A 22,971-nucleotide genomic window follows, 5' to 3' on the forward strand; every position below is an offset into this window, starting at 1 on the left:
ACAAAGTCGTAGGGAAGTAAAATAAAGACAATTGAATTTTGTATGATCAACGACTGGTTAAAAATGTTTTAAATTATTGCATTTCCTGCAAAATAGCAATAAATACAAAATAAGGGGGCCAAATAAGCCAGTTTTTATTCAATGTTTTTCAACAACTTTGGTTGCACTTAAAACTTTCGTAATTTGCTTAGAAAATTTTTACAACATACTTAAATCGTTCCCCAAATTTCATTAAAATCGATATGATAGATTTTTCAGAATAATCTTGCAACCTAATTTTTTTTTAAAAGTTTAAAATTTTTAAAATCTTTTTAAAGAAAAAGTAGACCAAAAATGAATAACCATTTTCAATTTCGTTGCAAAACGAAAATACAGCCGAACCATATTCTAGTCCAATCAGAGAGTGCTGCAAGCACCTCTACCGGTTTCGAAACTTATTAGTCTCTCATCTCATTCGAAACCGGTAGAGGTGCTTGCAGCACTCTCTGATTGGACTAGAATATGGTTCGGCTGTATTTTCGTTTTGCAACGAAATTGAAAACGGTTATTCATTTTTGATTTACATTTACTCTGTGTGGAGTATGAAGGGAACCATTCTCGTTGGAACTTTACCGCGCTGAGCAGATGGGACGTGAATTGTAAATTGTAGAATTCCCTCATCTTCCTTAGTCTCAGCATCCGTATGGCTTGCAAATTGTAGAAGCCTCGGAGGTGTAACCAGAGAAGGTTCCCATTGTTTTCATTCTGGTGGGATGTAGAATAGCATTATGTTGTTTTATAAGCCATTAGAGTGAAAACTTAGTCTTTTTAAAAAGTAGACCATTTAGAAGATTGCTAATTTTTTTACATATAAAGAAGTCTCTCATCCCATTTTTTTAAATGAGAATAGGTGCCGTGTGATAGCTCAATCAAAAGGCTATTCAATTTTGTATTCACTAATATAAACATTAACATAATTATTTATACAGGGCTTGAATTAAAAAAAATGTTTGAATTAAATTAATTCCAATATTTAGATTACGTCATCACACCCATATGGATGACGTCACTAGTATAATATTTATGCCAACAAATTATAATTTAAAAATAAAAATCGATCTGTTTCGGGATTTATCTCCAGAGCCGCCTATTCTCAAGAAAATAAATTTATTTCAACTCAAACATCCTCACTGCATTTATTTATAAGCCAAAACATTGTTTATAACTTTAAAACAGTGCTGAGGCCGCTTAAACAATCTGATTTTAATTCTGTAAAGTGTATTAGATAGGTAGATGACCTCTTTATATGTAAAAAATTAGAAAACTTCTAAATATTCTACTTTTTGTTCCGAAAGTTTTTAAAAAATTTGAACTTTTTTAAAAAAATGTAGATTGCAAAATTATTATGCAAAATCTATTAGGTCGATTTTAATGAAATTTGGTGGACAGTTTAAGTATGTTGTAAGAATTTACTAAGCGAATTATGAAGGTTCTAAGTGCAAGCAAAGTGGTTGAAAAACATTGAATAAAAACAGTCTTTTTTGCCCCCTTATTTTCTATTTATTGCTATTTTGCAGTAAGGGTAATAATTTAGGACATTTTAAACCAGTCGTATCATCATCATTCTCTTTGCCTTATCCCTATGCGGGGTCGGCTTCCCTAATTGCATTGCTCCACACAATTCTGTCTTGGGTCATATCAATGTTAATCCCCTTTACCAACATGTCCTGCCTTATCGCCTCCCCCCAGGTCTTCTTTGGTCTTCCTCTCCTACTCCTTCCAGAAATCTGCACTTCAGCTATTCTTCGTATTGGGTGATTAACGTCTCGACGTTGAACATGACCGAACCATCTTAACCTATGCTCTCTCATTTTGGCATCAATTGGTGCCACACCTAGACTTCCCCTAATATACTCATTTCTAATTTTATCCTTCTTTGTCACTCCACTCATCCATCTAAGCATTCTCATTTCCGCCACATGCATTCGTTGTTCCTCTTTCTTTTTCACTGCCCAACATTCAGTTCCGTACATCATAGCCGGTCTTATGGCTGTTTTATAGAACTTTCCCTTCAGCTTCATTGGAATTTTTCTGTCACACAACACACCACTCGCTTCTTTCCACTTCATCCATCCAGCCCTAATTCTACTGCATGCATCTCCATCTATTTCTCCATTACTCTGTAATACCGATCCTAGGTACTTAAAACTATTGCTTTTCACAATCATTTCACCATCCAAAGATACCATTTTATTTGTAGTAGCTCCATCTTTAAATGAACATTCCAAATACTCTGTTTTTGTCCTACTAAGTTTTAAACCTTTTTCCTCCAGAGCTTGTCTCCACTGTTCCAGTTTTTGTTCTAAGTCTCTTTCACTATTTCCTACTAACACGACATCATCAGCATACATTAAGCACCATGGAATGTTACCCTGTAGTTTCGCTGTTATCTGGTCCAAAACTAATGAGAATAAATACGGACTAAGCACAGAGCCTTGGTGCAATCCTACTTTCACATGAAATTTATCAGTCTCTCCCACACCTGTCCTAACACTAGTCGTTACTCCCTCATACATATCCCTCACAATCTTTACATATTCACCAGGGACTCCTTTCTTATTGAGTGCCCACCACAGAATCTCTCGAGGAACTCTATCATATGCTTTCTCAAGATCAATGAATACCATATGAGCGTTTGTTTCTTTACTCCTGTATTTTTCCATCAACTGCCTTATAATGAAAATTGCATCTGTTGTTGATCTACCCTGCATAAAGCCAAATTGATTCTCGGATATTTCGGTCTCTTCACGTATCCGTCTGTCAATTACTCTTTCCCATATTTTCATGGTGTGGCTAAGCAGTTTTATAGCCCTGTAGTTTGTACATTGTTGTATATCTCCCTTGTTTTTGTAAACAGGTACCAGTATACTGCTTCTCCATTCGTCTGGCATTTGTCCGACTTCCATAATTCTATTAAATAGACCTGCTAGCCACCTTGTTCCTGTCTCTCCCAATGCTCTCCATACTTCCCCAGGAATATCATCTGGTCCTACCGCTTTTCCTTTCTTTATTTTTTGAAGCGCTTGAGCCACTTCCTCGTTGGTTATTTTGGTGACCATTGCTGCTACTGTCTCCGTTGACTCTACAGGCTGTCTGTCAAATTCTTCATTTAATAAGCTGTCAAAGTACTTTCTCCATCTCTTTTTGACTTCCCTTTCGCGAACTAGTATTTTATTATTTTCATCTCGGATACATCTAATCTGATTAAAATCTTTTGCTTTCCTTGCTCTCTGTTTGGCTATTTTATATATCTTCGTTTCGCCTTCCCTGGTATCAAGTTGATCATATAGGTTTGAATACGCTTCTGCTTTGGCTTTTGCTACTGCTACTTTCGCTTCCTTTTTCGCCACCATATAGTTTTGAAGATCTGTGTCGGATCTGGTTTCTTGCCACTTTTTATATAATTTTCTCTTCTCTTTTATTTTTCCTTGTACTTCGTTTGACCACCACCAAGTCTCTTTATCCTCAAACTTTTTTCCTGACGTTTTCCCAAGTATTTCAATAGCAGTCTCTCTAATACTACTGGCCATTTTTCTCCAAATTGTATTAGGGCTTCCTTTCATGTTCCAACATATTTTTTCTACTATTCTTCTCCTGAATAGACCTTCTTTCTCATCTTTCAGCAGCCACCATTTGATTTTTTGTGGTCCTCTCCGATATTTTTGTTTAGTTTCGCTTTTTACTTCGATGTCCAGAACAAGCAGCTTATGTTGTTGGCTTACTGTCTCACTCACTATTACCTTGCAGTCCTTGCATTCACGTATGTCTTCTTTCCTTATCATGAAGTAGTCTATTTGGGATTGATGTTGTCCACTTTTGTAGGTAATAAGTTGAGTTTCTCTCTTTTTAAAGAATGTGTTAACAATCGCCATATCCAATGCTGTTGCTAATTCAAGCATGTCATCTCCAGCTTCATTTCTAGTTCCAAAGCCTAATCCCCCATGTATTGTTTCATATCCTGTCTTGGTTTGGCCCACATGTGCATTGAAATCACCTCCTATTATAACTTTCTCCTCTGCTGGAATATCACTCAGTACGTCTCCTAATTGATCACAGAAAGCTCTTCTTTCGTTCTCACCCAGACCTGTTTGGGGAGCATACACACAAACAACATTCAATACCTCTTTATCAATTACAAATTTCACTGACATCATTCTATCACTCGTTCTTACAACTTCTACTACGTTACCTTTCATTTCACTATCAGCAATTATACCAACTCCATTTCTAGTGTTACTACTCCCTACATACCACAATTTGTATCCTTCACCTAGTTCTTTCGCCTTTTGTCCTTTCCACCTAGTTTCTTGAATACAAGCAATTTGAACTCTTCTTCGTTTGAGCGCATCCACTAACTCCAGACTCTTACCTGTAAGACTACCAAGATTCCAAGACCCTATCCTGATTTTTCTAACCTGCAATGGTGTTCCCCCTGAGATAGTCCTCACCCGGAGATCCGAACGGAGGCTCATTTTACTTCCGGAACATTTTACCTCAGGAGATGCCATCATTTCAGTATAAGTTTTTACTGCGTTTGGAGAAGGTCTTTTCATTATTATGGCCTGAAAAGATTTTTGGATATTTGATGCCTGAATGCCTTTTCTATCAGCACCATACCCTGCCCTGCACGTTTAGCCAATACACCACCAATGCAACCAAAGTGCAGTATTACCCCACACCCGCCTGCATTTTTCTGTATAGGCCAGGATCCCTACTGTAAGGACTGCCCTATAAGCCAATGTATTGTTGCCCGTATCCCGCCGCTAGGAGGCACGTACTTTGGTTATTTCGGGATACATTTTAAACCAGTCGTATATTATACAAAATTCAAATACCTTTATTTTATGTTGCTACGACTTTGTTCCAAAATGAATCGTTTTAAAGTTATAAGCAATGAAATTAGAAAAAAATCGATATTTTTCGAAATTTTTAAATATTTTAATTTTTCTATTAATGTTCCGGGCATATTTGAGAAGGAGCATAAGTCAATTATCATTGTTGAAGTTGTCACCTAACTTTATCTGCAAAAATCCGCACATCCAAAAATAGACGTTTTTTCACAGATCCGCCTTGGTCTATTAAGCATCGTTTTGAAGCTCTTAATAAGCTCGGATTTGGATTTTACTTAAATCGTCATTGATGATACGTCTTTGGACTTTATGTTTTTTTCAGACATTTTAATGTGCTGGACAAATAACTAAGAAGAACTGTAGACTACATAATGCAAGGGGCCAGATCCAAAAGAAGGCCACAGGAAAAATATGAGAATGAAATGGCACCGACCGCGCAAAATTTTATGAACGTCATAATATGACGAGCGGCGCGGGAGCGTCAATGTTGAAGGCAGAAATTATGGAAAACTAAAAATCAATTATGTCTGTAGCGCGACTGAAAGAAACAAAAAAGAGTAATACGGGGTCATTATCATTCTATATAATACAAACATGTTGATATTTTTTACAATACTACTAGTGTCTTATCAAACTTTGATTATTTGTTAATGATTGCTATGTTTCTAAAATAAATAATTATTCGATAAACAACTACGTTATTTATCCATAGTTGAGGAAATAACGTACTTGTCGTCTGGTATAAATAAACGCACCTCTTCGCATTACAAGAGTTCAAAATTAACTCTATACGCGATCATGAGTTAATAAATGTGACGCCCTATTTTTTAATATGTATTAAACATTGTTGCGAACGTTGGATATTAGCATGGCAATTCTGATTTTGCTTACTACTCTGGGCTAATTAGCAAAATACAAGGAAAAGTTATTTACCAGCAATTTTATTGCTGGAATCGAATCTTATGATTGTATATATTAATAATATAGGTATGCAAAGTATGCATATAGTGTGCTACATTTTTTATAAACAAAATGGCGCCCAAGAATCGTGTTTTTTTTTAATTTTTACTCTATAACTCCAAAGATTTTAACTTTACACCAAAAACACACAAACAAAAATTCACCGTAATTAAATTAGCCATAGAGACGTGTTTTTCCCGGATTACTTCGACGAACATTTTCTCCGGAAAATGCAGGTTTTTCCAACAAAATTTTTAATTTCAACTAAAATTTTAGATAAGTAATTATTCATCAATAATTAAATAACTAGGTAGTATAAAAGACTCTTTCGTATAGATTATAATTACAGAATCCGATCGAAATTAAATGGACAGTTTAGCAACAATTGAATTGTTAGTTAAAAATTTACGGTCGCTATAATAACCACAATAATTATGATACATAAGAATAACTATGATTTCTGTATAAAAATACACTGTACCTATTTAATGCACTTTACGGAATTAAAATTGGACTATTTAAGCGGCCTCACGAATATTTTAAAATTATAAACAATGTTTTGGCTTATAAACAAATAGAATATCTCGGGAAATATTAAATTAAATTAAATTATGAAAACGGTATTGGAAATAACGCGGCAGTATGCTTCTTTTAAAAGAAAAAAAGTTTAATTGTGATGAGTGGTTCTTGAGATATAACCGGTCAAATTTGACCGGCATTTACGGCAAAGATATAAACAATAGGATCATAATTTTTGAACCACCACCTTTTTATTTTGTCCTCTTTCTCCACACAAATTTTCATATCTTTAAAATACTCATAACATATATTATTATAATAAAAACTATCGATATTACGAGTGAAAATTGCCAAAAATAGCAAAATTACAATAAAAAATTAGGTTGGAGAAAATGTAATCTTAAAGTTCAAAATCCGTATACGTTAAAAAAATGCATTTATACAAAAAGTAACTCGAGTACAGCCATCTAACTAACGCATTACTAAATGTCAATCTTGCTTTTGTTTTAGTATAATAAATTAAATTATTTATAAGAAAAGAAAACTACATATTTTTTTCACTTGTAAACTTTTTTTAGATAAACTAACTACAAGTGTACCCTTTAACGTTAAAAACACAATTATTCTCATTTGAAAGTTCTATAGTTATTTAAACAATCTTTATTTAAACAAATTAAAAAAAAAAGTTATAATAAATAAATTTATTTATTATAACGAAACAAAAGCAACTTTGACATTTAATAATGCGTTAGTTGGATGGCTCTACTCGAGTTACTTGAGAACAAAATTGCTCCATGGGAAGCCGAGAAAATGCATTTTTTTAACGTATACGGATTTTGAACTTTGAGATTAAATTTTCTCCAACCTAATTTTTTATTGTAATTTTGCTATTTTTGGCAATTTTCACTCGTAATATCGATAGTTTTTATTATAATAATATATGTTTGTGAATATTTTAAAGATATGAAAATTGGTGTGGAGAAAGAGGATAAAAAAAAAAGGTGATGGTTTAAAAATTATAATCCTATTGTTTATATCTTTGCCATAAATCCCGGTCAACTTTGACTGGTTGTAGGTCAGGAACCACTCATCGCAATTAAACGTTTTTTCTTTTAAAAGAAGCGCCCTGCAGATTTTTTTCCAGTAGCATTTTCATGATTTAATTTAATTTATTATTTCCCGAGATATTCTATTTGTTTATAAGCCAAAAAATTGTTTATAATTTTAAAATATTTCTGAGGCCGCTTAAATAGTCCAATTTTAATTCCGTAAAGTACATTAGATAGGTACAGTATCTTTTTACACAAAAATCAAAGTTATTCTTATATATCATAATTATTATTGTGGTTATTGTAGCGACCGTAAATTTTTAATTAACAATTTAATTGTTGCTAAACTGTTCATTCAATTTCGATTGGCTTTTGGAATTATAATATATACAAAAGAATCTTTTATATTACTAAGTTATTTAATTATTGCTGACCAATTACTTATCTAACATTTTAGTAGAAAAATAAAAATTTTGTTGGAAAAACCCGCATTTTCCGGGGAAAATTTTCATCAAGGTAAATCGGGAAAAACACGTCTCTATGTAGAATTTAATTACGGTGAATTTTTATTTGGGTGTTTTTGGTGTAAATTTAAAATCTTTCGAGTTATAGAGCAAAAATTGAAAAAAAAACACCATATTCGGGCGCCATTTTGTTTATAAAAAAAGTAGCACACTATCTGCGGACTTTTCGGACAGCAATAAAATTGCTGGTAAATAACTTTTCCCAAAAACGGCCAATTCTCCGATAATCTGCCTAGACTATACCCCCCTTCTGAATAGTTCGACTGGTGTGAGCACGAACCACTTCCGCGGATTTTGGAGCCACTAGTTTCTTTTCCTGCCTAGCCCTCGCTTACTGTATATTTTCCCCTGTATAATGAATTGCAGTAGACGGTACCTACTTATCGTGTCTCAATATGTGGCCTAGATATTCAAGTTTTTTTTTGTTTAATTGTGCTCACGATTTCTTTCTCGTTTCAGATTCTGTGGATTACCTCTATGTCGGTACACTCACATTTCGAATGAATGCTTCTAGTTTTTTATGATCGTGTCTGTCAGCGTCCAGGTCTCCACACCATACAGTAAGATCGGAAAAATGTAGCATTTAACAATTTAACTAGACGTATTCCTAGTAGAAGAATGTACAGGAGGATATGGTCTGGGCAACAGAAACGAAAGAGGTGACAGGCTTAACGAATTTTGCCAAAACAATAATTTTGTCATAACTAATACATTTTTTAAAATGCCAAAGACAAGACTATATACCTGGAAGTCACCAGCAGATCAAGAAGGGAGAATTGTAAGAAACCAAATAGATTATGTATTAATTAGACAAATATACAAGAACGCAATTATATCTTCAAAAACAGGTCCCGACATAGGATCAGATCACAACCCAGTAGTGATCCAGTAGTGAACTAAGAAACCCACTCATAAAACAAAGCCTGACAGATGAAATTAATAACCGTTTAATGAATGTTAAAGAACAAATCAAGCAAAATACTGAAACAGAGACAAAATGGTTATTAATAAAGACAGAAATAAATAAATGTCAAAAAGAAATTCTTACACCAACCAGATACAAAAAGAAACAATGGATGACGGAGGAGATCTTAGATTTAATGGAAGAAAGACGTCAGCATAAAAACAAAGATAAGCAGATGTACAAAAATGTGGATAAGCAAATAAAATCCAAAATTAAGCAGGCTAAAGAACAACGGTTAAAAGAACAATGCGCAGAAATAGAAGAACACCAGAAAAGACATGATAATTTTAACACACATAAAAAAATTAAGGAATTAAATCAGAACAACAGAAAAAGAAAACCGGGAATACTAAAAGATACAGATGGGAAACTTGTGTTGAGTACTAACGAAAAATTAAAGAGACGGACAGAATAGATATACATAAATACATTGTTCAAAGACAATAGAACAGAGCAGATGGAAGTCGAAGTAGAAGATGATACGGTTTTAAAGACATTAAAAGAAGAAATTAAATCGGCATTAAAAAACAGCAAAAATGGTAAAGCAGTAGGTCCAGAGTCCAGACCAAATCCCAGTAGAAAGCTTAAAATTCATAAATGATGAAACCTAAGGCACATCAAAGAAACATGAAACGTAAATCACGTTTCATGGAAATAAAACACTGCTAAATAAATAAACGTCCGGCCATTTATGAAACTCTCCGAAAATAAAAATGTTTTATGAGCATGAATTACACTCGTTTCATTGGTAGGCGGACATCAAGATTTGTTTAACCGTGTTTTATTTTCATAAAACGTATTTTACGTTTCATGTTTCATGTTTTACGTTTCATGTTTCGTTGGTGTGCGGCTTGCCTTAGACATTATCGTAGACTTGTTTAACACAGTGTACAAAACAGAAAACATACCAAAACAATGGTTACTCTCAACCTTTTGTGCTATCCCTAAAAATACAAACGCTAAAGATTGCAGTGAATACAGAACAATATCATTAATAAGTTATATTCTCAAATTATTCTTGAAAATAATACATGGTCGTATAAATAGAAAACTAGAAGAAGGAATAGATGATAGTCAGTTTGGGTTCAGAAGCGGACTAGGAACCAGAGAGGCGTTATTTGCTTTTAATGTGTTAGCTCAAAGATGCATGGACATGAATGTGGATGTGCATGTTTGTTACGCTGATTTTGAGAAAGCTTTTGACAAAGTAAGACATGAAAAATTAGTCCAAACTTTCAAGACAAAAAACATAGACAAGAAGGACTTACGAATAATAACAAACTTTTACTGGAATAAAAGAGGACAAATTGTAATAGATAACGAACCCAGTGCAGAAATTGAAATCAGGAGAGGAGTTAGGCAGGGATGTATTATGTCTCCATTACTCTTTAATGCATATCAACAGAAATAAGAACCAGGATAGAAATAGCAAGAAATGCGTTTGTAAAAATGAAAACAGTTCTCTGCAACAAAGACCTTAGCTTAGAACTGAGAGTAAGAGCTTTGAGATGCTACGTGTTCTCGATACTACAATATTATGGACTTGAAAGCTGGACATTAAAGCAAGAACACATAAATAAGCTACAGTCATTTGACATGTGGTGTTACAGAAGGATGCTTAGAACATCGTGGACACAGAAGAAAACGAACAAGGAAGTATTGCGAGAAATGGGCAAAGAATGCGAAATAAACACAATAAAAATAAGAAAGTTACAATATCTGGGACACGTAATGAGGGGACCGCGATATGAAATGCTAAGACTGATAATACGGGGAAAGATAAGAGGCGGAAGGAGTATAGGAAGAAGGAGAGTGTCATGGTTGAAGAATTTAAGGGACTGGTTTTTGCAGTTCTATAGAACTCTTTAGAGCAGCGGTAGATAGAGTAAAGATAGTGATGATGATATCCAACCTCCGATTAGGAGACGTCACTTAAAGAAGAAGAAGAAGTTCCTATTTGGTATTTACGTTGGTGCCAAGATATATAAAAGATTTCTACATGGTCAACTAGTATGTTGTTTATCCGTAACTGTCGAGCAGGTTGTTGTGCTTTTTGCTTATCACCATCCATTTTGCCTTCTTGAAGTTGAGGTTCAGGCCGTATTCATCGCTAACTAAATTAACCCTTTCCATTGCATGTTAAAATTCATCTATGCTACTGACAAGGATCATCGTATCATCGGCATATCTTATATTGTTCGTTAACCGTTTATTTTCATGCCCTCATTTGGATTTTCCATACATTTTTTAAATATTTCCTCGGAATAAATATTAAATAGTAGTGGGAATAATATACACCCCTGTCAGATACCTCTTTTGATCTCCACACTTTCAGTAAATTCATTGCCAATGCTTGTATTTGCTGTTTGATCCCAGTACAGGTTTTCGAAAGTCAAACTGCGATCTATCAATATTTGTTTCACATTTATCATATATTCTTCTATGAAAAAGAACAGACAAAAATACATTGAGACAGTATTTTTGGATATTTTTCTTTATTAAAATAGAAGCTAGTGGGCAGCTTGAACGGATTTTTTGAGGCTTCAAATTTTAGTCTTCAGTAGTAGAGGTGGAAAATTTAGCGATAAAAACCTATAAACTTACATTATATTTATTGTTTCCCACCTTTAGACGTATCAGAGGAGTATGTCAACTAAAACTGTCACAGTTCCAGTTGCCAAACTCGTCCAATACGTCTAAAGGTGGGAAACAATCAATAGAATGTAAATTTATAGGTTTTTATCGCTAAATTTCCCACCTCTACTAGTTATATTTCTTTTTAACTCACAACTTAATGTGTTTTCCATCTTTTGCGTTATTTTGCCTGTTATTAGCGCGCTCATCACTGTACCGGGTGTCCCAATAAGAATGGCTCTCGGCCATATCTCAGGAACCGTTTATAGTACAGCTTTGAGAAAAAAATATGTATAACAAAAGTTGCCTTGGGAAAAGCCTGGAAATTATTTTCATAATTGTAGGTTCACCGCTAGAGGGCGTAATTGAATATCAAAAATTAAAAAATCAAAATTTTACAAAATTTGCCTAATGAAAGTGCACTGAAAATCCGATCATCGTATTCTTCATAAAATTCTGCGCATATTTGATTTCACAAGTTTAAGTCTACCTTTGCAAATAAGAGGTGGGGGTGGGTGGGAACCTTGTTATGAAAAAGTTGCTATAAGTCTGCTTCTGCTAAATCGAATTTTGCAAACTTGGTCTTGTTGTCAATAGTTCTTTTTCGTCAATGTAAAAGTTAAAATTTCGAACCAGCTTACTAAGTATTTTGCCAGTTAGGAGGCGTTATTTAATTTTTTTTTTCAAAAATCTAGTTTTCTTTGGAAAATATTAAAAAAAAGTGTGCATTTTAAATCCTATATTACAAAATTAGACCAAATTAGCAACAGAATAGCGAAAACCGCATATTGATACCTTTTTTCTATCTCGAGATATCTTACGAAACGTGTAAATTTAAAAAGTAACTGTTACTGTCACCGGTAAATGAAGTTAAGGAAAAGTAGTGTGCTATGGAAACAACAAAGGAACATTTTTCAGATATCAACGTATATAATAGGGCTTTCCAACGCTTCTCATTTCTTTCGAACCTCTGTTGTATGTGGTACATTAATATATTATACACGAATTATACGATATTATGACAGAGGCTCGAAACAAATGAGAAGCGTTAAAAATACCTATTAATTAAAGCAACGATAAGACAAACAACACTATGAAATATAACAAAGAAATTAAACAACTATTTAGTGATGACCTAAATGTTCAAATTGTTGCCCATCATTTTCGATGCAAGCATTTACTATTTCAATAGTAGATTGAACAGCAGTCTCCATTTCTGCTCTCGAAATGTTTTCTCGAGTAATGTAGTAAATGCTTGCATCGAAAATGATGGGCAACAATTTGAACATTGAGGTCGTCACTAAGTAGCTGTGTTTATTTCTTTGTTGTAATTCGTGTTGTTTGTCTTATTGTCGTTTTAATTGATTATATTTATATACGTTAACATCTAGAAAATGTTTCTTTGTATTTTCCATAGCACACTACTTTTCCTTAACTTAGTTTACCGGTGACAGTAACAGTAAATGTTTAAAATTTACACATTTCTTAAGATATCTCGAGATACAAAAAAGGTATCGACATGTGGTTTTCGCTATTCTATTGATAATTTAATCTTATTTTATAATACAGGATTAAAAATGCATACTTGTATTTAATATTTTTCAAAAAAAAACTAGATTTTTGAAAAAAATTAAATAACGCCTCCTAGCTGGCATATTACTTATTAGGCTGGTTCGAAATTATAACTCTTACATTGACGGAAAAGATTTGTTTTCAACAAGACCAAGTTTGCAAAATTCGATTTAGCAGAACCGGACTTACAGCCGTTTTTTCATAACAAGGTTCCCACTCACCCCTTCCTCTTATTTGCAAGGGTAGACCTAAACTTGTGAAATCAGATATGCGCAGAATTTTATGAAGAATACGATGATCGGATTTCCAGTGCATTTTCATTAGGCAAATGTTGTAAAATTTAGATTTTTTAATTTTTGATATTCAATTACGCCCTCTAGCGGTGAACCTACAATTATGAAAAGAATTTCCAGGCTTTTCCCGAGACAACTTTTGTTATAAATTTTTTTTTTCTCAAAGCTGTACTAAAAACGGTTCCTGAGATATGGCCGAGAGCCATTCTTATTGGGACACCCGGTATATGTTTATTTGATTCCCGTATAATTGTTTTGCCCAAAGTTAATAGAAGCTTTTTTAGGGTTTTTCTATGCGCTGATTCCCAATTTAACAATGAAAATTCTCAATTTAGTGACGATTAAAAGTTTAAAACAATTAATTTTTTATGATAGCCGCAAAATTGAGAATCTTCGTTTTAAATTCGGAATTAACTACGCATGCGAGACATACAAAAAAACGTAAAGAGCAATATATGGAGGTGTAAAAATAGTGGGTCAGTGGAGAAGAAGAACCAATAAAGAATTGGAAGAACTGTACAAAGAGCCAACGATAACAATGATAATCAAAGCACAGAGAATACGATATTTGGGGCCAATCGAAAGAATGAGAAGTGAAAGGATGCCAAAAATGGTACTCTCACGAAGACCAATACAAAAGAGAAAAAAAGACAGGCCAAGAAAAAGATGGAAGGACAGTGTGTACGAAGACCTGAAGAAAAGCAACATTAAGAGTAGAAAGAACTAGCATTGGACAGAAGGAGATGGAGGGAGGTGGCGAAGCAGTGTATAAAAAGACTGAAGTGAAATAAAATAAAACTTATAAGACTTATTATTAATTAATTTTATAATTATACATTAAAATTTAATTATTAGTTAATTATAATGTTATAAAATTTATAAAATATAATGAAAAATACAAACGTTTTAGCCCTAGGTCTGTTGAGCTTAATAAATATTCAGTCTTATTACAGTAAAACCTGTCAGTAACGGCCACTAAAAATGAAAGAACTATTGGCCGATATAGAAAGGTGGCAGCTATTGCCAGTTTTTGTAGTCTACATATAATTGGTTTGGGAAATTTTTAAACTGGCCGTCAGGACGGGTGGCCGATGTTGGCAGGTGGCCGTTAACACAGGTTTTACTGTATAAAGTTTTTCTAGGCGGAATATGTAAATTATGCTTGAGGGGTCTAAAAGTTTTAAAGAAAAAATCCATTTTTTGCACTTTTTTCCGAATTATTCCTATTTTTTAAATAATAAATATTTAAATTTCAATTTCTGGCTAATCAAATATTATGTAAACTTGAATAAGGAAACTTTTTCCTTATATGTTTTTTGTAAGGGGCAAGATCTTTCGCGTTATAGGTAAAAATAAGGTAACATAAAGCAAAAATTTTCGACCTTTTTCGGATTTCGTTAAATAAAAAATTAAGCGCAAGATTTGCGACTGTGTCATATCGTGAGTATTGATACAATGTACATCGTAAAGTGATTCCAGCAAAAAATAGACTTCTATGGTCCAATATGGTCCGTTTTTCAACAGATACTGACTGGAATATGTATTGTTCCAGGACTCTAGCGTAGTCCGGGAACCCACGCAGTAGTAAGTACTAGCGACCAAAGAAAAATAGAGAATGATAAATTGAATGAAAAACCGAGGAAATAATAGCAGATGAATAAGTTTTCTTGTATATAAAACCGATTAAAATGTAATTTTCAAATTCGCAAATCTTTTAAATCCATGTACTTTAATAGCGACTTACCTGATAAATGTACGTTATTATAAAACAATAAAATTTTATTGCTCTATAATCCTCGGCGGCAAATTACTTATAGGTAGTACCTAATATCTACCAAAGCAAACAGAGCACACTTCGAAATGAGATAATAGACCACAATAAATCTATTTTTATTAACCTCTCGAGGATATCTCATTAGTTTGTACAAAGCATTGATTTAAAGCTAATTACAATAGATATTACCTCAAGTGGCTCTTGAAAGGATTGATGAAATATTTTCAAATAAGCGCATTATCAATCTGCTGTTCCAGTTACCGTGAAAACTACGTGACATATATTTTTCTTGGGCGTCAATCTTCTGATATCAACTTACCAGAATATTTTCATTTGATTTATATGTACAATCATAAACGAATGAGTTTATTCGAAATAATACACTGACCGGCACAAAAAACGGCCACCCCTAAATTTTTTATAAAATTGTCGAAATACACTTTATTTTTTTATTGTAACTTTTATCGACGATTGGCATGCTCTGATGGTGGCTTTTAAAGTATGTTTTAGACAGAAAGTACGCACAAAACAATACTTTTTCAAACAGATTTTTGTGAATTACTCAAAAAGTATGTATTTTATCAAAAAAATCATTATTACAGAATAATTTTTCATTAATGAAGAACGGTGGGTGTCTATAAACAGTGTATCCAGCCTAATACAAGCGAAAATATGGCATTTTGAAATTTGGTTCTTTGAAACATGAAGAAACTACATAAAACCTCGTCTATAATGCCTAAAAATAATCTTTATGTTTATTTTTTTAATGTCTCTAGCACCAATCCTAAGGGAGTTATAACAAAAATAAGGTTGGTATATTATTTTTAATTAAGTTGGTAATGATGGAGTGATTTCCACGTTTTTTGTCGCAAAAAATACGGACCAACCTTATATTGTTACAACTCTCTAGAGGATTGGTGCTAGAGACTTTTATAACAAAATTAAAATAAATATTTTTTTCAAGCACTATAAAAAAGGTTCTATATTTTTTTTCTGATAAAATGAATTAGTTTTTTTTTATATGACACGTTGAAACATTTAATTTTGGCGTAACTTTTTAAGTAATTTTTAAAAAACCGTTTGAAAAAGTATACGTACATTCCCGGTGTTATTTTTATTGAAAAAATAGTTTAGGTGTCCCCACCCACCACCCGGGAGTCGAACAACGTTATAAGACGTTATGAAACCGAATAAGGCACAAAATTAGAACTGTTATTATAATATTTACGTAGTCTTTTGTAAACAACACAGTTCACGTATTTAAAGCGAACATGTAAATAGACAATGAATCAATTATTTAGTATCGCTCACACTTTTTATAATGCAGTAAGCAACCCGACCCGGGTTACAATTGATATTGTTAAGTTATGAAAATGAACATGGAAACAGTTAGGCTAATACAACGAGAGCCTCATCCCACATCATCCTGGGGGCGCATTTTGGTAAAAATAAGAAGCATCGAGCTACTAAACGTAATAAAGCTTCAAACTTTGGGCGCTATATTAGTCCAGGGCGGATCTGTTTTGAGATGGACGTTGAGAAGTGACTCTAATTTTTTTGCAGAAATAGCTTGGAATTAACATATATAATAATAATTGAGTTATCCTCCCACTCAAAAAGGTCCGGAACATTGTTTAAATAATCAAAATGTCAAAAAATGAAGGAAAAATTCGATTTTTTTCTTCGTTTTTTGGTTATAACTTTAAAATTATTCACTTCCAAGAAAAGTTGCACTAAAATCAAAGTTGCGTATATAAATTTCCTATAATATAAGATTGGTAAATTTTTCTTCAAATTGTTACCCTTGTTGCAAAATAGCAATAATTGCGAAAAAAACATAAAAAAACAAGTATTCGCATTTTACGTTTTCAACCATTTCTGCTACACTTAGAACCTTCATATTTCACCCAGAAAAACTCTATGATATGGTAAAACAATACTGTAAATTTAGTTAAGATCGGTTCAATAAATTTTGCAATCCGGCTTTCGCAAAAAAAAAATTCATTTTTTCAAAATGTTGCAGGACTGAAAATAAATAAGATAGCAAGTGACAATTTTTTTTTACGAATAGAAGAATACTGTAATTTTCATTTGAAATTTGCAAAATTAAAATCGGTTAACTACCACGGCGTCAGAATTTTTTTTAAATAAACATTAATTTTTGGTGCTACGCGCAGGACAGCGGTGTTCGATTCACACAAGTTGATTTCCACCAAAATTTCTTCCAATCTTTATCATCTAATATATTATTTTCTTACTCTATATTATAAACTAGTTTGATTATTGTTTGTGAAAAATTGTTTAAACAATTGCATATGTTTAAAAATAATACACTTTTATTTTCTAAGTTAAAATATATGAACAAAGGAAATTTTTGCTAAAAAAAGTATTATTTCAAAGGACAATGTATGTGTTTTTATTTTGCAATAAACAAATTTATTTATTTATTTCGAAATGTAATAAAAATTAAAATTTATCAATCATTATCAAAGGTCATTGGAATGCCCAATCAGAGCGAACGTATCCGCTGTCCTGCGCGTAGCACCAAAAATTATGTTTAATTATGTTTATTTAAAAAAATTCCTGACGCCGTGGTAGTTTACTAATTTTAATTTTGCAAATTGCAAATGAAAGGTACAGTATTCCTTTATATGCAACAAAAAAATTCAATTTGCTGTCTGCTTTATTTTCAGTGCTGCAACATTTTGAAGAAATAAATTCTTTTTGCGAAAGCTGGATTTGCGAAAGCTGCAAAATTTATTTTGCAAAATCTATAAAACCGATCTTAATGATATTTACGTTACAGTATTGTTTTATCATATCATAAAGTTTTTTTGGGTAAAATATGAAGGTTCTAAGTGTAGTAAAATGGTTGAAAAGCGTAAAATGCGCATACTTGTTTTTTATGTTTTTTTAGAAATTATTGGTATTTTGCAACAAGGGTGACAATTTTTAAAATTTTCAGTTAATCCTATATTGTAGTAAATTTAATTTCGCAACTTTTATGTCGGTGCAACTTTTCTCGAAAATGAAAACTTTTAAAGTTATAATCAAAAAACCAAGAAAAAAATCTAATTTTTCCTTCATTTTTTGACATTTTGATTATTTAAACAATATTACGGACGTTTTTGAGTGGGAGGGTAACTCAAATATTATTATATGAGTTATTTTCAAGCAATTTCTACAAAAAAATATAAGTCACCTCTCAACATCCAAATGTGCCAATATTTTTACAGATGCGCCCTGGTCTATATTATTATATCGGCAGTGTTTGCGGGAGACTGTTCATGTTCATAAAAACTCTTTCAAGATAAATAATGGAGAGAAAAAATTAAAAAATAATAAAGATAATTTGTTGAACGCTACCTTATTTTTATTTCAAATATAGGTACAAGAAAATCCGATGATTATGTATAAATGAGAAAATTAAAGAAATACATAAGAAGTGAAATGGTGTCCTGTACTATATGTATTAGCAAATTGGATAATTTATCTACAAAATAACTAAAATATAAGGTTACCTTACTATGTTAAGTTACTATGTACTTAGTAAAGTAGAAAAAAACGTACGTGTACACAAAACAATTTACTTTTTTTTATTAAAAAAATACTAAAGAAAAAGTAAAAAACAGTATTAACATTGGTAGACAAAAAGCAAACAAAAACAAATATGCATTAAATATTGTTATTAAACAGTATTAAAATTCCCATAAACAAATATTAATTATTTGTTAAAAAACAAAAATGAAACCGGACATGCCCAATGTATAAAAAATGTGACTTTTATCAGCAGGTATTATTGACACCTAAATGACGAAAAAGCTGCATTCAAAAACAATGGATACCTACCCGTTTGCTAGACCCCGTTATAGTTTGAGCAAACAACAACAAAACAATAAGCTGTAACAATAGGACTATAGCTACTACAGTCAAAGCAATGTACTTATCAATGGTTCGATTTATGTACTGGAGAGCTAATTAATTGCACATAGCAAACTTGAGAAGACGTCTTCTTGTTCAGCTACCCCTGCTTGATGCTGTTTGCATTAATTTAGTGCCGAAGTCCAGAAGATGACGTGACCCTAGACTAGTTTTGCCCAAATGCAAGACCAAGACGAGACTTAGAGAGTCTTGGTCTTGGTCTTGCACCAATACACCTGGTCTTGTTCTTGGTCTTGGTATTGCACTCCCGGTCCTGGTCTTGCAGCAAGAGTCTTGCAAGTCGCGAAGTTACCCGCTAGCATATTGCTATTTATTAAACGTTACTTTAGATCAGAGGTTCCCAAACTATTTTTTCTCGTAGACCACTTTCAAAAATATACTGGTTTCGATGGACCCCCTGCTGCTACATTTTTACCATACTTACAGTGAAAAAAACATGGGGGGGGGGGGGTAAAAATAAGATATTGAAGGTCTCTTCTTTTCTCAAAATATCATTTTAAGCGATTTTTCAATGATTTGGAATCTATTTAAACAAATTTGCATTTTTTATCGTAAATTATCAATTGAAAAAATAATGTTTTAATAGAAGCGGGAGTCCAAAATGTGATTATTAGGCATTATAACAAGTTTTTTGTTTTAAAAACAAGTTGTTGATCAAACTTTAGCGTAGAAAACGTTAAAATACTGTTTTTTTCCATTTTCCTCCATTCCCAAAATACATGTTCTTCTATTTGGCTGAAAATTTGCCCACAGATAGCTAAAGCACAGGACTTGAATAGTTTTACAATACAAGAAAAGTTACATGCAATAAAGAGTCAACATTATATAGTACAGTCGGGTTAGCATTTGATCTTGCATGCCCCAGCTACCCAAGCAAGATTCTATTTTTCTAATCTTAAGGGGGTCAATAGTAGTGTAAATTTAAAATCGCGAATAAAGAAGAACCGTTTTTGCTCAATATCTCCGCCATATTTAACTTTTCGACAACAAGTGCACGGACTGAAGTTGTGAAAAATATAATTTCCTATAATTTATTCTATTATAAATTTTTTTTGTGCCGTCGATATTTTCCGAGTTATGGGGAAAGAGTGACAATTACAGCATAATTATTGAATTATCTCGTTTATTATTAGTTTTATAACAAAAATGTACCTATACAAAAATGGAGAGAATTAAATTTTATACAATTTTGATCTCTTTCATGTTTTTGCTAAAATCAATATTTCAGGTAGTACGTATGCTGTAAAGGCGCAAGCATAAGCCCTTATGGATTTGATAGCAGTGGTTTTTGTTCAATATCTCCGCAATTCTCAACTTTTCGACAAAAATGGTAGGAACTGAAATTGATCCAAGTAAATTGTGTTTACAATCATTATTATAATTTTCTTAACCATTTTTTTTGTATGGTCGATATTTTCCGAATTATTTGTACTTATTACAGTAAACGCCTATATTTTTGACTCTGATATTATTCCACGTATTTTTTTGTATTGTAAAACGATACAAATTCTTTTAATCACTTAAAGTCCTGTGTTTTGGCTATCTGTGGGCAAATTTTCAGTCAAATCGAAAGACATGTGTTTTGGGAATAGAGGAAAATGTAAAAACGATATTTTAATGTTTTCTATCCTAAAATTTGATCAAAAACTTGTTTTTAATCAAAATAACTTGTTATGAATCATTAAAATAACATTTTTGAGTCACTACTATTAAAATAATATTTTTTCCATTGATATTTTATAATAAAAAAATGCAAATTTGTTTAAATAAATATCAAATCGCTATAAAATTTTCGTGGGCCCCCACTTGCAACTTGTGAACCCCCATTTTTATTTCACGCCAACGTGGACCCCCGTTGAGTCCCTCGTGGACCCCTGGGGGTCCACCTGGACCACTTTGGGAACCACTGCTTTAGATCTTAGAACAACGTAACAGTATAGGTACATTTTCAGCTTCACTTAACATACATACTTTTTTATTTCTTAAGCATTCCCTACACCTAACTACTTTAATTCATGCATCAATTGCGATATTAACACATGGGGCACAATTTGATGCATGCATTATTCTGATATTAATATATGGGGCACAAACATGGGCAATCACAAAAAATAATATGAACATACTCAGAGTCACTCAACACGCGATGGAAAGAGCAATGCTTACCATATTACTTAAGGATAGGAAGACAAACACACGGATAAGACAGAAAACCAAAGTCACCGATGTGGTACAAAAATCGTTAAAATTGAAATGGGAATACGCTGGACATGTAGCTAGGAGCGATCGAAACAAATAGCACAGAACAATAATTATAACCTGGAGATCATACCAACACAAAAGACCCAGAGGCAGACCTCCTATGAAATGGACAGATGATCTGAAAGGAACTGCCAAGAAAAATTGGCTACAAGTAGCGTACAACAAAAAACAATGGAAAGGAAGACTTGAAGAGGCTTATGTTCAGATGTGGACGTGAATGCCTAGACGAAGAAGAAGAAGAAAGAACTGCTTTAATTTGTGCTTAATTGTTAATCGCGCCAACAATGTTAGCTACGTAGGAATTTTGATAGCTCAACCATTATTGGTAATTTTTGTTTCAACCCCAACCTAATAAAATTTCACTAATTTTTTGTTTCAATTAATATTTGGCTTGAATCGCCAATAACTCACAAACTAAAGCTGTTAGTTATAGGGAATGCTTAAGAAATAAAAAAGTACCATAACATATCATTTCATTACAATACTAAAATACAGGGTGTTCCATTTATGAAAACTCAGAAAATACTCATTCCGAGTTTCGACCAACCCTTTATTCTAAAATTAAAAATTTAGCTATACTAACAATTCTTAACAATAGTAGACTATATTAAAAATCATATGAACGTAAATAGAGTTTTTAATGTCAAACTACTACAATTCTACAGGGTGTGAATATTGCTGCGTAATTAAGAAAAAAAATGTAATTCTTTTTTAAACTACCCTATATAACATTACAAAACCTTATATTTTAACAATGAAGACATCGAGGAGAATTTAAATATGTAAAAATATACAGGGTGCCCCATTAAAAAAACGAAGTTATAAGCAACATCCGGTATAATCTGAAGTAGGAAATAAATGAAAATACTTTCATTAAATACATCACTCCTTAAAACCCCTTCGATTGCATTTTCATGATTCTGTTGCCTTTAGTTTTCGAGATATTTCTAACAGGACATTTATCTGCCTCACCCTCTAGACATATTAAAAACCAACCAAATTAATAAATGTCTAAATAACTCACATCGGGTGGAGTTTGAACCCACGATCTAAACTATCCCTGCCTATACTCTCACTAACTGAGCTATCTACCATATCCCACGGGAGTCAGTCTGTTTCTTTAAAAATTTGTATTTAAGAACCTTATATTACATATGTGCTAAAACATGGTTAAAACACAAAAAACCAAATAAATGACATAAACAGGAACTTAAACATATTAAAGAACATTCTCTGTCTAGAAAGGAATTTTGTTTGACCCATTGATATAAAATTGCACACTCTGCAGAAAGTTTACAAGTACGATGTTTAATCTTTATACGATGTGGTATTTAGAATCCTACTAACTGATAAGGAAAAACAATTGAGTGTGTGTCGTATTATTTTTTTATCAACTTAGGCGACATATTTATCTTTAAAAAGTTTCAATAGGATATTACTGTCGGCGTCACAACAAAGATTATTTTATGAAAAGACAGCTATTCTCAAAATCTAGACACTTAACATACAATTAATTTCAGAGCGAAGGCGTCCGTCGCCGTCGTCTGCTAGGAAAGAATGTATTACAAAATATTTTATTTTTACATTGT

At 32.6% G+C, this 22,971-nt stretch overlaps 1 protein-coding gene across 1 annotated transcript in view; it reads right to left on the bottom strand.

Moving 5' to 3' along the window:
• The window catches only part of LOC126884613 (facilitated trehalose transporter Tret1-like), a 90,385-nt gene extending 74,994 nt beyond the window's left edge, over positions 1–15,391 (bottom strand). The window contains exon 1 of the mRNA XM_050650670.1: positions 15,149–15,391. The gene's annotated coding sequence lies outside the window, so the exon portion shown is untranslated. The remainder of the gene's footprint in view (positions 1–15,148) is intronic.
• Positions 15,392–22,971: the final 7,580 nt, after the last annotated feature.

Source organism: Diabrotica virgifera, chromosome 5 (assembly GCF_917563875.1).
Source record: "Diabrotica virgifera virgifera chromosome 5, PGI_DIABVI_V3a".
Taxonomy (NCBI): domain Eukaryota; kingdom Metazoa; phylum Arthropoda; class Insecta; order Coleoptera; family Chrysomelidae; genus Diabrotica; species Diabrotica virgifera.